General features: G+C 48.3%; 1 long non-coding RNA gene across 1 annotated transcript; it reads left to right on the top strand.

The window, feature by feature from the left end:
* Nucleotides 1-1,551: 1,551 nt before the first annotated feature.
* LOC140214060 (uncharacterized) lies at nucleotides 1,552-2,622 on the top strand. The gene is made up of 2 exons (XR_011890978.1): nucleotides 1,552-1,785; nucleotides 2,523-2,622. It is a non-coding gene; the product is annotated as an uncharacterized lncRNA (long non-coding RNA).
* The last annotated feature ends 848 nt before the right edge of the window (nucleotides 2,623-3,470 follow it).

The following is a 3,470-nucleotide window of genomic DNA, read 5'->3' as shown; positions in this document are numbered from 1 at the left end:
AGTGTTCCATTCACACTAGTGATAATGTGACAACGAATGAAAGAAAAGGAAGGGTAGTGAAGTGACAGGTCGCGGGAGAACACACCTAGTTGATTTAGAAGGCGTCACCTACGCTCGCATCAGCAAAGAGAACCCTTTATATACGTTTATTCATTCTGACATTGTTGCTGCCTTTAGACGGTTTTTGTGCAATAACGCATGGCGCTGTCGTTCTTGAAAAGCTGGTAGCGAATGTGCTGGACCGTTTAATGCTCAATAAATCAAACAATCAAACAACTTATTTCCAAAAATTAAACAAAACAAGGAAGAAGCGTAGTTAACCGGGCGCGGCCGTGGTTAGCCTCCCTGCCTGTTCATCTACTTCCCTTGCTCTCTCTTTCCTAAGAATGAAGCTAGAACTCTTCAACCTTTTCCGACAAACAACTGCGATTCCCATCAACAGGAACTGGTACAGCCTTTTCACAAGCTGCGAATCTTCGTTTCGAGAGTAGACCACCAATCAGAGGTCAACAGAAAATATTTTGCCCGCATTTCAAACATTCTTCAGATTCCTATGCGACTTTTACAATTTGTTTTATTAAACTACCAACACAAATAAAAACGAAGGACGTGAACTCATTCTCTTGTAGGTAAAGCTCAACATGTTCGGATGCATTTATCTGTCAGTGTTCATCGAAACCTAGAAGAAAATGAAAAATAAACAGGCGCAGCCTCGACAGGCGCCATTTTATTGACGACCGAAAGCGGAGAGAAGACCGATTAGGGGAGGGGAAACCGAAGACAAAAGGATGAGCGATTAAAACGAAGGACACAAGACTTCATCGATCGGCGCGAATGGCAGTAAGAAAGAAAATAAAAGAAAATAGGGAAAGCAGCGAACCCTTTTCTTCGTTCGTCAAAGGACGAACTCGACCGCGCCAGCATCGCAAGGGCGTTTCTCTTCGCTTCATTTTTCTTTTCTTTTCTCTGTCTGCTTTCTCAGAAATCGTTTTCCCGAATGTCCCTTTTCAAAGCCCGATTCCCCCCTAGCGTACAAGCTTTCTTTCTTTTTCTTCGATGCGCGCTTACATTTATCTCTTCGTTGCCCTAAAAGCGAGAATCACGCGAGCAGAACTCGAAGACAGGATTGGTGGAAACCCGACGTCACGTGAACTCCGTTTTCTTCCCTGCCTCCCTCGTTACTTTCAATATTTTGTTATACTCCCCGGCCTCTTTTTAACTTTTCGCTCTTGAAACCACGCCCATATTTATCGAATGATCCCCGCCCTAAAACGCAATGCGGCGCTCTCTCGCCCGCCAGCTTCCCAATTCACTCTCCTTCAATTTTTTTTTAAAGCGTCCCCACGTTTTTTTTAAAAAAAAGTACCGACTTCAAACGCGAGGCGGCGCTCGGCGTCGTCCAATAATCTGCCGCTCGTAGTTCGGCGCCTGCGCTCCATCGCTCAAAGGCTGAGCCTCCCGACCACGCCCTTCACTTTATTTTTTTCTCTCTCTCTCTATTTCGAATTTAAAAAATGCGCCGCTTTAAGCTAGCCGGAGTTACAAATGGCTGTTGAGAACAGCCTCTGCTGTTACGTCCTTGTTTTATTCAATCGGTGTTTCTCGAAACTACCCGCCTCGTTGACTTAGAAAACATTGCATTTTTTTGCTGCTTCCAGGAGGAAGTTGCCCGTTCGACTCCAGAGAGGGACAGCCGCATTACAGTGCCAACGAAATGCATAACATCCTCCGTGGCCGATCAATGAACGTTATCTGCACGAAAGCAGGACGATAGCCTTTAGTGAAGTAAGTATACGGTCTCAACAAGCGACTGCAACTCCTTCGTTAAAAGATCTTTCCTGTCAAAAGTGAGCTAGCTGGCAGTCGGGACGGTAGCGAAAATCCGCACGCACGCACGCACGCACGCACGCACGCACGCACGCACGCACGCACGCACGCACGCACGCACGCACGCACGCACGCACGCACGCACGCACGCACGCACGCACGCACGCACGCACGCACGCACGCACGCACGCACGCACGCACGCACGCACGCACGCACGCACGCACGCACGCACGCACGCACGCACGCACGCACGCACGCACGCACGCACGCACGCACGCACGCACGCACGCACGCACGCACGCACGCACGCACGCACGCACGCACACATAGTAGCTTTGATTCCCTGGTGTAAGAGAAGCAGAACAAACCAGGACAGGTGGAATTTGCTTGAGTCTGTACAATAAAGAAATTCGTGCCAAGAGCAGCACCACTATAACATACTATATTGCGCTCTCACTACTTCTCACAATTTTTTTTTTTCATTTGCGGATGTCATGGAAACGTAAACACCTAGAATACCATGCCAAACCTGTCGCTAGAATAACGGCTCTGAATGCTACTAAATTTTTTTCTCTCTCCCGTAAGTACGGCAGACTTTCGAAATACGCCTTGATTATTGGACCAGCTTCTGTAAGATGAATTCGATTACTTATTAAATAATTCATTCATTAATCATGTACTTTATTTTACGCAGGGGCATCGAAAGAAAAAAGCGCAACAGAGTTCGACGGCCTCCCGAGCCCGTCAAGCTCGGTTTGATTTTTCAGAAAAAAAGTAAAAGTTTACTACATGTACTCTTCCTGATATGCAAGACGTACGCTCTTAGTCAAAAGTACACGGGCTGCGTTGCCTGCGACTGATTTACCTGGACAGAGATGCGCACTACGGACTGTTTAAGGGAGTTCCTGCCACAGTAAAGGCCCTCAAACTTCGTAAAGTAACGACACTCTCCTCCTTCGCCTTCCCTCCTCGTTTCTCCTCTCTTTCACGCTCCCTCCTCGACCGTGGCGCCGTCTACACTGCTCTAGCGTAACAACGGCGCCAACATGCGCCCCTCGCCACTCCGTAGACGATTCTCGAGCGAAAATGGCGCTGGTGCACGGCGCGAGGGCCCACGTGGTGCTATTAGGCCAATAGCGACGCGGCGTCGGCCTCGGCCAGAGCGCGCGAGGAGGAGGCGGCATTCTTCAAAGCGTGGCACTACTTCACGAAGTTTAAGGGGCTTTATGCCACAGGACGTTCCAGCGCCCCCTGAGGGATGAAGAGTTCGCATTCTTACCATCCAGAACTATAAGTTTCAGGAGCGCCACGAAGACCACATCCCACAGCCGAGCGACAAATGTGGTGAAGGCGCGCAATATCGCGTATATATATATTTTTTTATTTTCATAAGGACTGTACTTCGGGGCCCGTATTCACAAAAAAGGCACAGTACGCCATCCTTATAACGAAATCGCTTTATTCAAAATACCGCTTCACGGGAAGTTGCTCCAGTTCTCGCGTTTCTACGACTCTCCTAAACATCCTCCAATTTGAACGCAAGCATGTGTATAACGAAGTCAATTTCCTGTCCGGATTAGTTCGTTACAACAAAGGTTTGCTGTTCTTACGCTGAAATAGATCACAAGAGAACACTGCAGCC

The sequence above is a fragment of the Dermacentor andersoni genome, chromosome 11 (assembly GCF_023375885.2).
Source record: "Dermacentor andersoni chromosome 11, qqDerAnde1_hic_scaffold, whole genome shotgun sequence".
In the NCBI taxonomy this organism is placed as follows: domain Eukaryota; kingdom Metazoa; phylum Arthropoda; class Arachnida; order Ixodida; family Ixodidae; genus Dermacentor; species Dermacentor andersoni.
Note: the sequence above shows the minus strand (reverse complement) of the source record. Positions and strands in the feature narration are given on the sequence as shown.